The sequence below is a fragment of the Pogoniulus pusillus genome, chromosome 35, assembly GCF_015220805.1.
Source record: "Pogoniulus pusillus isolate bPogPus1 chromosome 35, bPogPus1.pri, whole genome shotgun sequence".
Classification (NCBI taxonomy): Eukaryota; Metazoa; Chordata; class Aves; order Piciformes; family Lybiidae; genus Pogoniulus; species Pogoniulus pusillus.
In genome coordinates, this window is record NC_087298.1 from 13957940 (window position 1) to 13970890 (window position 12951).

The following is a 12951-nucleotide window of genomic DNA, read 5'->3' on the forward strand; positions in this document are numbered from 1 at the left end:
GGAAGGAGCAGGATGAAGAGCAAAAGGCAATGCAGAAAGGGGCCAAAACATGGGCCAAGAGGGTGGGGTGCCCGGGGACCCCCTGCCCGGGGAAGTGGCACAGCGAGTCCGGAGCTCTGGTGCTGGCAGCAGGAGGCATTAGCTCCAGCTGAGCTGCTCCAACGCAGCCTGCATGTAAATCAGCTGGACAGGCAGAGAGCAGAAAAACAAGGGGATGAGATAAGAGGATAGAGAGAGGCGAGGGGAGAAGGAGGAGGAAGAAGAAAAGGGGAGGGAAGGAGAGGAGCAGGTGTGGAGAGAAAGGGAGGGCAAAAGAAGAAAGGGAGAGAGAGGAGGAGGGGTGGGAAAGCAGAGAGCAGGAAGGCAGGGTGATGGGCTGGGGTCCTGCCCCAGCAGGTGCCAGGCAGGGGGCAGCTGGGGGCAGAGGCTGCCACGGCCCCAGACAGGAATCACAGGGAGAATAGGCAGGAGGTGCCAGACCACGACCCAGCCCGGATCAGAGCAACCCTCGGCTTGGGCAACCTGCTCCTGCCCCTCAGCTTCCAAACCCTGCAGCGCAGCCAGGAGCTGGCTGGGCTCTGGGAGAGAGCAGCCCCATCAGCTGATTCTCAGCCACAGGGAGATGTCCAAGGGCCACCCAAGGAGCCACACTCTGCCACCCTGACATCCACCCCTGCAAACACAATTCCTCTGCTGAAACCTGCTCTGCACCGGTGACAAGAGCTCCTGCGAGCTGTCCAGGGCACAAACCGGCACAGCCACATCACTCCTCCAGCTCAGGAGTGCCCTGCCCAGACAGCAGCTCCTGGCAAATACACACAGCTGAAGAGCTCAGCTGGGGAACTCGCAGGCAAAACCTGCCCCCCTGGGCTGAGGGTCAGCAGCTTCATGGGCTCTCGCGGCTGGGCCGGACACAGGGATCTGACATCCACGGGCACTAAGCAACCGTTGCTGATGCAAATGCCATCTGCTGTAACCATGACATCACCTTTAATTACACAACAAACGAGGATGTCACCACATGCAGAGTGCTGACGTCACCGGCAGAGCTGGAAAAGCGTCTGGAATAGGATGATAAAAAAAAATGAGTCCCGAGGAGGAAGATCTCAGCCTGGGAAAGCAGCAGCTGCGGAGGCACATCTGTGCCTCCCGAAGGTGATCCGAGATCGATCGCTCGCTGCGTCCCCCGGCGAGAGCCAGGAGCTGGCCAACGGCAGCGAGGGGCAGCAGGTTCGGGAGGGCCAGGAGATGGCTCCTCGCGTGGTGCCTGCCGGAGCAGTGGAAGCCACAGCTCTCAGGGGATGGTTAAAACCAGCCAGACAAAGCCAGGGGAAGTCCTTCCAGGGGGTCACAGACTAAACACGGCCGCCTCGGAGTCCCCAAGCTGCCCCCGCTGGGGATGCTCAGGAGGTGCGTCAGGGCTGGGCACTGTGGGACAGGCAGGGGACAGCCCCGCACGGCTCCTTACCCTGTGCTGAAGATGGCAGGTGGCATCTCCAGGCCAGCACCCCGATGGCAGTGCGTTCTGTGCCACCCCAAGTTGTGATCCCCAAGTATCTCCAGGCCAGTCTTGCAGACTGCTGAACCCCCTCACAAGCAAAGGCCCTAAGAGCAGCAGCACACGGTGCCAACCTCGCTGGGCTAACATCACCCTGAGCCTCGCCCAGACCCACCCTGGGTGACCCTCACATTGCTTCACCAAACGCTGCTCCTCAGCACCCTGGACCCTACCAAGAGCCTGCCTGGATGCAGGGATCCATCCCTCGGGAGCCTGGCCACGCACTGCCCCATGCCCACCGTCACTTGCCCCCACGGCAACGCCAGCGAAACCCCTGCAGGGCGGCCTGGCAGTGCCTCGCCTATCAGCCTGCCTGGAAGGGGCTTGCACAAGCTGTCCCTGGCTGGGGGATTAGGCAGCAGACAGCTGGGTCTCAGAGGCAGGGGCACACGTGGGCACAGGCGGGCACAGGCTCCTTTCTCCCCACCCATCTGTGGGGCTAGTGCCCGAGCCCAGCTGCGCTGCCGGTCGCTGCGTGCGGCGGAAGAAGGAGCCCCCGGCCTCGGCTTTCAGCCCGCTGCAGAGCGAGCCGGAGGTCCCCAAAGGGATGACACAATTGCAAGGAGAATGGTTAACCCTTGGCGGGCTGGGCTGGCTGCCCCTGCCACCGCCGCCAGCCTGGCAGCCGCTGCTGCTCCTCGGCTCGCAAGGACAAAGCCGCAGCAGGTCTGTGCTCCGCGGTGAGCCAGGCTGCTTCGGGGCATGGATTATCTGAGACAGCCCTTGGCTGCTGGGCCATTCCCAGCGCCTGGAAGCAGGGCTGGTCTCAACACGAGCATCCACCGCTCCTGCGGGCATCCCACTAAAAGCTTCCCCTCTGGGTGCCCAGAGCCAGAAGCTGTGGTTGCTCTGTGCAGGTCCTAAGTGTGCCCAAGCTGGAGCTGCTCCTCGGATTGTCCTTTCCCAGGGCTGCTGAGAACAATGATTCAGTATTCCAAAACTAACTGAAACGTGAAATGGCTGAAGCAGAAAGGGAAGGAGCTAGGGTGGCTTCTCCAAGCCACCATGGGTGTGCCCCAGGCCAGGACTGCTGCTGGAAGGGAAAGCAGGAGACAAAATTCGTTGGGATTGTCCTAAAGCCTGTGATAAATTCCCACATGAGACCCTATTAAGGCAACCAGGCAGCACTGGGCAAGATGTAGAACACTGCCAGGAGCAGGGAGCAGCAAAGTGGCACAGACTGGTGCAGGAGGAGATGGTTGGTGCCATGCTGGGGTTGGAGAGGCCAGAGCGTGGCTGTGCCCCGCTCCTGCAGCACTGGGACCTGGGAACACAGCCCCTGGGAGGCAATGCTGTGACTGCCTGGGGCACACCAAAACCTTCACAAATCAGCCCCCAAATGTCCTCATTCTCCACAGTCTGTCTGTCTGTCCCAAACTACAGACAGGGTAAGGGACTATGAGCAGTCCCCTCCCTCCCCTCACACCTCCCTGAGAGAAGATAAGCTGAACATGACACCAGAAAGGACCATGCCAGCCCCCGGCCTTGCTCCTCACACTCTCATCCCTTGATCTCCCCGTGGCCTTTCAAGGCATCTTTCAACTCTCCATCTGGAGAGGAGAAAGACCAAGGTTAGGAGTGGGGCATGCCAGGGGAGGGAGGCTCCTTTACCCTGTGGTAAAGGGTTGGACTTGATCTGTGAGGTCTCTTCCAACCCTGATGATACTGTGACACACCACTGCCAGCTGCAAAGAGCTGCTGCAAGCAGCACTCAGGTTTCATCTCTGGTGGTTGGCCTTTGAAGAAAGGGAGGTGAGATGAGAAGAGCCTGTCCAGGTGCCTGGCACCCACCTCAGCCAGGCAGAGGACGTGGTCAGCTTCAAGACAACTGATGTTCAGGCAGAAATGCCCCCAGAGGTGACTCTGCCCATCCCTCAAACTGCCCCCAGCAGCTTCTGGGGGGCATCTGCACAAAGCACAGCCATGAGCATCATCCACTAAAGCCAGCAGCAGCTCTCCAGGTGCACTGGGGAGCATATCTAGGGGTGTGCCAAGGAGCACTGCTGCTCTCTCTCACCTCTGATTACTGGCAGTAGCACAACAGTGGAGAGAAGAGGCTGGACCTGGCCCCACAGGGCACCTTGCACAGGAGTTCAGGCTGCCTGTAGCCTGCTGCACTCTTTGCCTGTGAGCATGCAGCCAGCTCTGCCCCACGCCTGAGCTGCTCCATCTCCAGCCCCACCAGCTTCAGTGAGGCCAGCCCGGGGCCTCTTCCCTCCTATCACCACAAAACAGCTCCTCGGTTTTCAGCCTAAACTCCTTGCTAGGCAGCTCCCAGCCCTTGGTCCCCAGCCAGCAGGATCCATCAGTGCAGCAGCTCCTTTCCCCCCAGCACTCCGTGGGCCCTGCTCTAGCAGGTTTGCAAAGCTGAGTGTGCAGTCTCAGGAGGTGGAGGCCTTTCACTGCTTCTCCTTGAGGACTTGGCCATCGTTTGGTGCATCAATCCATAGCTCAGCCCTCCAGCACCAGCACACATTTCCCTCTGCAGCACTGAGCAGGGGCCTGGGGAGAATTTTCTGCCAACCAGGCTGCATTTTCCTCCCCTCATCCCATTACCCATGGTTAGATCCCTCAGACCACTCTAGATAATTACTCAGCTGGGTGTTTATGACCTTCAGAGGTTTGTCCATCCCTGCTTTAAGGGAACTCTTCTCCAAGCTTTCTATTTCAGCTGCACAGAGAAACGCTGGTGTCCAAAACACCCTCAGGCTGTGCTGGGGCAGTCCAGAGGGCTGATCCTGCTCCCTAGCCACAGCCCCAGTGCTACATCCCAACCCCAGACAGATTTCTGCTCCCTCAGTGTGGTGGCTGCCCACCAGAACCCCCAGTGCCTGCATTGCCCTCCACCCCTGGCTGAGGGAGAAGGGAGAGAAGGGACAGTTTACAGGGGGAGGTTCACAGAGCAGTGCAGGATCTCCAAATGAAGCCACCCAGGCACCTTCCTTGGGAGACAGAGGGAAGGGAGCAAGAGAAACTGAGCAGCAAAGGAAGAGCTGAGGAGGCCAGGAGGACCCAGTGCCCTCCTTTGTGCCAGGACATCGCCAGTGCTGGCAGGGATCCCTGCTGCCCTCCAGTCTCCAGGGTGAGGTGAGGGCCAGGGAGGGTCAAGGGGCCTGGAGACAGCAGTCAGTGGAAACTGACTGCTGCCAGCCACGTTAGCTGGGCCATCTGTACTGCCAGTGCCAGCATGAGGACTTGGAGCCCAAAGCCAGATGGGCACAAGGGCAGGGAAGCTGCTGCCATAGCTTCTCCCCACGCAGGAAGTGGGTGGGAGCTCTGGGAGGGAGTCTGCTGGAGCAAGGCCCCATCAGAGGAGAGGGAAGGAGGGAAACACACCCAGACATGGTGCAGGCACCACTGGTGGTGAGCATAGAGCACATCTGTGCCCATTGCTCCACGCATGGGTACTGAACCCTGGCACAGTGCTGGCATCTGCTGTGCAGGCAAGGAGAGGTGGATGGAGGAGGAAGCAGGATGAGCTCCCCATCGGCAGCACCACCAGCTGCAGGCATTGCCCTGCAGTGCCATTGCCAAGCCTGAGACAGAGTTATGAGGAGAGCCTGGAAGAGTTTGTGGCTGCAGAGCACTCAGCTGGGGCTGCTTTTGTGTGCTTTCTGCTCGGTGGCACTTAGGAGGTCTCCTTTCCCTTGCCCTTTGCTGTGCCCCCAGGAGCTGGGCACTCCACCTCTGCTGGGTCACTGGGAGCTGAGATCACCTCCAGGCCACCAGAACCTGCGACCTGGACCCTTACAGTAGGTGTTTGTCACCGACAAAGCGAAGAGCAGGGGCACTGTTCTGTAGGGCAAGCCCCCAGGCCTGGCACAAGGACACGACCAGCCCGGGTTCCTGTGCCCCTGCCCTGAGCTGGCTCTCAACGGTCGCAGCACAGACCCCGTGTGAGGCCCCGGCTGAGGCAGGGAGGGGAAGCGAGAGGCTGTGGTTAGCAGGCATCACCTTCCCGGAGGGGAAGCAGCCAGCACATGCAGCACAGCCCCTCACAGCCTCGCAGCTGGCCAGCAGCTTCCGGGGCACAGCAGACCACCCAGCGACCCACGAAACCTGTGCCAGTCCCTGGCACTGCCAGGTCCTCCACCATCAGCGTGACCATACCCCCAGCCCCGTTTCAGTCCTCCGTGGGTGATGCAGCTGCCTCTAAGCCCCCAGCCCCAAAGAACTTCGTGGTTCCTTCAGCCCCCACCCCAAGACTGCAGAGAAGCGCCCCCAGCCCAGCCCCACGGCTCCCCGGGGAGGAGCGAGTCCGGCCCGAGAAACACCGCAGAGCACACGGGGAGGGAAGGAGAAGGAGAGGGCAGGAGCCGGGCTGGGGCCACGGAGCTGCAGCTCTGGCAGGTCTCAGCCCAGCTCGGGCTATTTTCTGCCTTTTCCTCTTCCTCGCTGCTGCGTCGCCATGGCAACTCCATCAGCTGAGCGGCTCTGCTCCCCGGGGATTTGGGGGTTTTTCCACCCCTTCTTCTCACCCTGACTGCCTGCTCAGGCACCCACCTCAGGGCAGCTCCCAGCCAGCACCTGGCAGTGCCAACCAGAGGCTTATAGGGGTGCAGCACAGGAAGGGGCATCACCAGGGTGGCTGTACCCTGTCTGTAGGGCACAGCACCAGCGTTGGGAGCAGAGCCCAGGGGAATGTCCTCTCCTTCAGGCTCTTTGGCTCTGATGCCCCAAGACACCTCCCATGGCAAAGAGCTGAGGTTTTTGGTAGCCCCTGCAAGCATCAGAGCTGCCCTGAGGCTCAGACCTCACTCGGGGAGAAGCCTGTGTGGGGTGAGGGACTCAGGCTGAGGAGTTGTTAAGCCCTAGCTGGGTGTAGCCAGCAAGGTCCATCAGGGCCCAGTGGTCCCTTCCAACCCTGTTTGCTGGGGCTAAAGCTGGTCACTGTCTCCTTAAAAAGCAGCTGATCCAGAGCCAGGGGTGACCGAGGGGGCTGGAATGAAACAGAAGCACAGCAAGGCCAAAATGGTGATGGAGGATGCAGAGGAGCTGGAAGAGGAGGGGAGGAAGGGAAAGAAGCCTCTTGTCTGCCCCCAGCTCCAGCAGCACCTGGGGGTGACCAAAAAGCCCTGCACAAGGAGGAGGGATTTGGGGAGCACCCCTGCACTGGAGACCTTCTGCCACCTAATATCTCTGCTCTGCTTTTGCCCTCTGAAAGCCCAGTCTTAGACACAAAGCAGTCCCTGGCTCCTGAGAGCCCAGCGCTGAGGGCGCCAGACCCATCCCCACCGCACAGCCTCATCGTCCTGGCCTCACGGCTGGCCCTGCCGAGCGCTGCGCTGGCACACCCCAGGGCTCCCTGAGCTCATCCTGCCTGCCCAGCCCCTCCCCAGCACAGAGGAGCCCCCTCGGGGTGCTCTGCAGGGGTCTGGTGCCTGCGGGTGGGAAGCAGAGGCTGGGTTGGTGTGGCCCTGGCAGCCTCACCGCCGCCTTCGGAGCCTTTTGCCTCCTGCTCTTTTTACAGCAGACATCTGCAGCGGGAGGGGGTGAGGAGCAGCGGCAGCGCCTCTGACAGCCAAATCCCACCGACTCGCAGCCCCCCCCAAACCCCCCCTGCTTGGAGTCAGACCAAAACCCCACCAGAGAGGAGCAGCCCGTGGGGCTCCCGGTGGGCACAACCTGGCTCAGGGCTGCCCCTGCAGCCATCCCTGCCAGGCTCCAGGATTCCCCACACAGGATCACTCCGACCTGGCTGGAGGCGCAGCTTTGCAGCCCCTTGCTGGGGCAGCCAAGGGCCTTTCCACGTGGCTGATGTCAGCCAGGAGCAGCTTGGAGCTGAAGTGAGTCAAGGCCTTCAGCCCCAAACGGGAAGGGGGAGGGGAGCGGGGGGAGCTCTGCACCACTTTTAGCTAATCCAGCGCAGCCCAACCAACATAAATCCAAGAACAGACACGGCAGCTTCCTTCCTTCCTCCCTCCTCCTCCTCACTGTTCTCACTTTTCCTCCCTGCTCCTTGCTTCCCCCATCCCCTCCCTGAAGACTTTTCCTCCTGCTGTTCTTTCCTTCCCTGCTTCCTCGGCCCCCATCCCAGTGCCCACACGCGAGGGGCCAGGAAGCAGTTGGAGATCAGACTTGGGGCAGGCTTGGGGAGGTCCCTCCAGATCTCACCAATGGAAATGGAGCAGAAGGACCCACGGAGGTGTCCCAAGCTTCCCTACTGGGAGACCAGAAAGAACCGTGGCATGGACAGACCTAGACAGAGGAATCCCTGACCCACCACAAACATCTCCAACCCCCTCAGCACCCACAGACCCCAATCTCCTGGGGACGTGCAGCCCTGCTCCACTTCGGGACTGCTGCTGTGCTCTCCTCAGACACAAAGTGTCTGCAGAGCCCCAGATGGACATTTCCCACCCAACACAGATCTTCAAGACCCTTTCCTTGAGCACTCAGCAGAAACCTTTCCCGTGAAGGACAGCAGGACCTTGCCCTCCACTCCTATTTGGGACACATCAGGCTTGGCACAGACATCCCAAGCCCTGGCTGCAGGACTCCAGGAAGCTCCAGCTGGAATGGTGTGGAGCAGGCTTGTGCTGGGGTTAGAGAGGAAGGCTGCACACGTGGGACAGGAAGCCAGATCCATTCCTGCCTCTGTCCTCGACTTCCCCCACGGCCTTGGACAGATTCCAGGGCCAAAAGACTTTCAGGCAGCTCCTCTTTGGGTCTGGACTTAGCTGAGCACAGCCTGGTGCAGCAGGGAGGATGCTGAGCAGGCTGGAAAGCCAAAGCCTGCTCAGCACCTCAGTTCCTCACCCTTCTGAAGGGCATTGCCAAGGCTGCCTTTCTGCCACCCCATTTCTAGTCAGTGTTTCAGAGGTACTGGACTGGGAAGGGGATGCTTGGTGCCTGTGCAACCTGCTGGGAGCTGGGGCAATGCCCCCTCCTCCAGAATGGCTGTGGGGAGGTGGTCTAGGAAGAGAAGCAATAAAGAAAATCTCCCCTAGAGCCGTGAAGCAAAGCCCTGAGCGTTTGCAGAGAGCCAGGGCAGAGGGGGGGCTCAGGGTCCCCTCTCCCCAGGGGGGGCACACAGGTTGCTGGGGCACAGTGAAAAATCGAGGTGTAACCCAGCAAGGCTGGCAGGGGACTCTGATTCCTCCCTGATGCTCTGGGGGTTCCTGGAACCCTAAACTGCCCCCCCAGACAGGCAACATTTGTGCTGTTCCACTGGGGCAGGGAGCTGGGGGACAGCAGCAGCAAGAGCAGCAGATCTGCTGAGCCCCGGCGGGCGCTGGGCTGGCATTGGCTGCCCACTTCGCTGTCCCCTGCACTTGAGTAGCTGTCACCCAGCACAGCTTTGTGGAGACCCTTTGGGGTAGGGCAGCAGGGGCGAGCCAGCACCTAATCCTGCAGCATCAGCTCCCACCACTCCAGCCCTGACAGCAGCAGCGAGGAGGAGTGGAAAAATACAGAAAGGAGCTGCAGAGAGCTGCCTTGGAAAGGGGCTGAGACCACATTCTGGACCCTATTTCCCACCCTTGCCCCCTGTCTGAACAGCTGCAGCCTGTATCCAGGGGGAGAGAGCAGAGCTGAGCTGCAAGCTCAAAATAAAAGAAAGAAAAAAAAGGAAAGGGAAAGGGAAAGGAGAAGAAAAGAGGAGAGGGAGAGAGCGAGCGAGTGTCTGACTGCAGCCCTAAGGGCTGTCACAACAGATAAAACCTCAGCCAGGCTTCGCGGCTTGAGCTCCCGCACGCTAATGCACAGCGGAGCTAAAAATACCCACGTGTGGCACAGCAGAGGCTGCTGTCGCTGCCTCCAGAGCTGGTCCCGGGCTCCAGCTTCCCTGGGCAGCCCAAAGCAGGGGCACGGAGCAGGACCTGCACCCCGGAGAGGGGCAGGGGCACCCCAGGAGCCTGCCCTGCCGCCTGGCTGCGGGGCTGGCTCTGCCCACGCTGCGCCCGGCTCAGACGGCTCACGGGAGAGGTTTGAGTGAAGGAAAATATCCGAGGCAGGCAGCTTCTGCTCCCTGGGCAGAGCAGAGTGGGCAGCAGCCCTGGGGATAGGGGCTGACATAGAGAAAGGGCAGGAAGGAGCTGGATGAGGAGGAGGATGCAGAGAGACTTTGGGAGGTGGCCAAGAGACGGGACAGATCCTGAGCCCCATTGCTGGGGCTGCAAACCAAAGCAGCTCAGCCCCAGTCCTCCAAATCAGCCTTGGGTGAGATGGGAAGGGGCTCCTGGCCCCATGGCTACCCTCTGCTTTCTCTGCCCCTCTTCAGCAGCTGAAGCCTGGGACAGAAATCACCTCACCATGCACTCAGCATCTGTCTGCTTAGCTGGAGGACACACCCAGGGGCCAGCAACCATCAGCAGCTTCTAGCAGAGCTCAGTTCTCCGACCTGGAGCCCTCAGGGTCCCCTCCTCCCAAACGCAGCTCCCCTGCAAGCCCAGACCAAGATCCTGGGAGCAGCCACCCCCAGCCCAGCTCCCCACAGCAGGGCTGTGCTGTCCCCACCAGACATGGCACTGAGCAGCCTCCTGCCCAAAGCCTCCAGCATCGCAGCCTGGGAGGGTCTTCATCTCCTGCTGGAAGCCATCAGGATGGTGAAGGCCTGGATGGTCTCCCTCAGCATCCTTTGTGTGCTGTGCATGCTCCCACTTGTGGGACAGTCCCAACCATCTCAGGGGCACTTCACCTCAAGACCTAGAGCCCAGACTCAGTCCTGGAACACCAAGAGGTCCCCAGGCCCTAGTGCCTTGGCTAGCACAGCCTGGCTGCCTCCCTGCACCTCTTGGGGGTCAAATCCTCTCAAAAGCAAGGCTGAGGTTGCCCTTCCCCTCAGCTGGTTGTTTTCCCCACTCTGGCAGAGCAGCTCCTCAACAACCATCCCCTAGATTAATTAATTGAGGTTTCCTCAGCGTGCTGAGGAATTAAAAGGAGGAGAAGGAGGTGTCAAATTCTGCCTAAGCCCCCAGGAAGAGCCCTGTGCAGGAAGAGCAGAGGAGGCTTTAGAGTAATTACACCACCAGCAGTGATGGGGCTGGCCAAGAAGGTCCCCCCAGGGCCTGGGCACAGCTGGTTCTGTCTACACAGCTCCACCTGCATGGGATGGGGCAGGAGAACTCCCTCTGAGCCCAGCACAACCCAGCCCCACACTTCCAGCACTCTAAGGACTCCTCCAGCCCCTTTCCTTGCTGCACACAGGCACATTTATAGCTACACCAGATACATAAACTTGACACATCCCCATCCAGCCCTAGCCCAGCCTTGGCAAATATCACAGCACCATCACACGGTGTTGAGAAACCTTTTGACTTCCACAAAGCTTCTGATCCCAAAGCCATGAAGTTATCGAAGGGAGACACAAAAAAAGGCAAACCCTAAAGCTCTTCTTTCACTGAAAAGGAAAATTCACAGCCCTGGGGGCTAGAGGCAGAAAGTTGGAAATGTGAGTTCTGAAAATACAGTTCCTGGCCACAGAGAAGCTGAGGAGCACACAGGAGCCAAGAGCTCTTCACACAAGTTTTACAGCAGACATTTGGTCTGGGGGCAGCCACCAGCATCACAAACACCTCTCCTGCTCTGCTCACATTGCAGGATTCAGAGGATGGTTCCCAGCACAGCAGCTCTCACAGCCAGGAGCACACTCCCAAGCAGCCAGCTCCAGCTCCCGCAGAAAACCTGGATGCCCACAGAGGAGCCTAAGCAGGAGCTGAGCCCAGCAACAAGGAGCCCCACAGCCCAGGGAGAACAGACTCCAGCAGACCCCTTGACCAAGCAAGACCTCCTACTGCAGCCCTGCCCGCAGCCCTGCCCACATCTCCTAAAGAGCAACCCCAAATTCCTCACCTTTTTGGCCCAGGAGATCACTGGTAGCCACCAACACCTCCACTGAGCCCCTACCTAGCTTCACCAGCAAGCTTTTAACTGGAAACCCACCTCAGATACTGCATCCAGTCCTGGTGTCCCCAGCAGAAGCACACAGAGCTGCTGGAGTGGGTCTGGAGAAGGTCACAAGGATGATCCAAGGGCTGGAGCAGCTCTGCTGTGAGCATAGGCTGAGGGAGCTGGGGAGGGGGTGCAGCCTGGGGAAGACTCCAGGGGGACCTCAGAGCTGCTGCCAGTACCTGAAGGGATCCTGCAGGAAGGCTGCAGAGAGACTTTTCCTGAGGGGGTCTAGAGACAGGCCAAGGGGGAATGGTTTAGAGCTGAGGCAGAGCAGGGTAGGAATGGAGCTGAGGAAGAAGCTCTTCAGTATGAAGGTGGTGAGGCTGTGGCTTCCTCCTGCCTGGGAGTGTTCAAGGCCAGGTTGGATGAGGCCTTGAGCAGCTGAGTCTGGCTGAAAGGTGTCCCTGGGCACGGTGGGAGGCTGGAGGTCCCTTCCAGCCTGAGCCATTCTGTGGTTTTATGAGAGCCTCCACCAGCTGAGCTCACTTAAGCTCTTCCCACACCCTCAGCACTCCTGAGGTCTTCTGGGAACAGCACCCAGCACAGGTGCTCCTGGGCCAACCCTGATCTCCCGTGGCCAAGATGTCCAGGGCATGTGAAGGTTGCTCAGCAGAGAAGTGTCCCTCACCTAACTATGTGCTGTGCCACATGGGCAGGACTGGGCTCAGGGGTGGTGGAAAGCTCCTGGCCTGTCACCTCATCCCCAGGCATACCTCAGGAGTTATTTATTGCTCCCTCCAGCCCTCTCCCTGCTCTGTCAGGCAGGGAAAAACTGACTCAGAGCTTCCCAAGATAAGGAGCCCACATCTGCAGCCCAGCGCGGCAGGGAGGCAATCCAGAGAGCGAGGAAGGAGGGGGCTGCGCTTGTCTCTGCCAGGCGGACCCCTGGCGGGGCGTTGCCATGGAAAGCAGCAGCCAGCAGCCCCAGCTGGGGTCCTGCTGCAGGATTGTCCCTGCTTGGCCTGAGGCGAGGGCAAGGAGAAGGGGAGGGCTCGGGGAAGAGCTTGCATCTGCCTGCCACAGTCCCCTGCTAGCAGGTGTGGAGCTCAGGGCCCTTGCTGGGGCACCCCAAGACTGTCTGTGGGCTGCTGCTGGGCAGTGCTTGAAGCCTGGTGCAGGAGAGTGGGCAGCAACCCCCCTGAATCCAGCTCCATGGCTGCGACAGAGGGTCCAGGGAGGGGACAGAGAGATGGCAACCTAAGCCCAGGCTGCCATCCTCTAAGACAATGAGGGCTCAGGGGTACCCACCCAGCCTGCTCCCAACCCCTCCTTCTAGCACGGAGAAACAAGGCATCAGGTCCTCTGCTGTGGGCAGACACAGCCCAGGAGCTGATGCCAGTCCTCCCAGGATGACCTTGGGGGAGGATCTGCCCAACCTTCTTGTCACGGGAAACCACCACGGCTGGAGGTGGCACTAAGCTGGGCACAGTTGGAAGGTTCCTTGCCCAGGTGCGTTGAGCTGAGGAAGGCAGGAGCTGGAAGCTGCCTGCTCACAGCAGAGC

At 60.1% G+C, this 12951-nt stretch overlaps 1 long non-coding RNA gene across 1 annotated transcript; it reads right to left on the reverse strand.

Moving 5' to 3' along the window:
• Window positions 1-976: 976 nt before the first annotated feature.
• Window positions 977-11871, reverse strand: LOC135190205 (uncharacterized). The gene is made up of 3 exons (XR_010308454.1): window positions 11629-11871; window positions 11441-11502; window positions 977-1061 (listed from the first exon to the last, which is right to left on the reverse strand). It is a non-coding gene; the product is annotated as an uncharacterized LOC135190205 (long non-coding RNA).
• Window positions 11872-12951: the final 1080 nt, after the last annotated feature.